Genomic DNA, 414 nt, shown 5'->3' with positions numbered 1-414 from the left:
ATGTGGGAGGTAATAAATTTGGGAGTGGGAGCCCTCGTTAGGGGGAAGATTCCCAAGGGAGGCCAGCCTGGCAGTGTTTATTTCTGCGGGGACTGCTGGCTGTTATTTTTAAACAACAATAGTTTAATAAATAAATGAACTTGCTGCCACGGAAGGATATAGCATCAGCCAGGGCTGTTGAAGTCGGCATTTCCTTGGAAAATGGAAGGGGCAGGTGTTTCCCTGCCCCTGACCCCGCGGGCAGCCCCCCTGCCCTGGGAGCAAGGCTGCCGGGGGGGGACAGGACACTGCTCACCCTGGGGGGCAGCTCCCCGTGAGCGTGGGGTGTTCAGCGTGGAAGGAATCCGCCGGCTGTGGTAGAGCACAGGTGCAGCCCCGATAATAAATCGGGGGGGGCGATCTGGTTTCACAGCC

The sequence above is a fragment of the Haliaeetus leucocephalus genome, unplaced genomic scaffold, assembly GCF_000737465.1.
Source record: "Haliaeetus leucocephalus isolate CR32 unplaced genomic scaffold, Haliaeetus_leucocephalus-4.0 Scaffold162, whole genome shotgun sequence".
Classification (NCBI taxonomy): Eukaryota; Metazoa; Chordata; class Aves; order Accipitriformes; family Accipitridae; genus Haliaeetus; species Haliaeetus leucocephalus.
Note: the sequence above shows the minus strand (reverse complement) of the source record.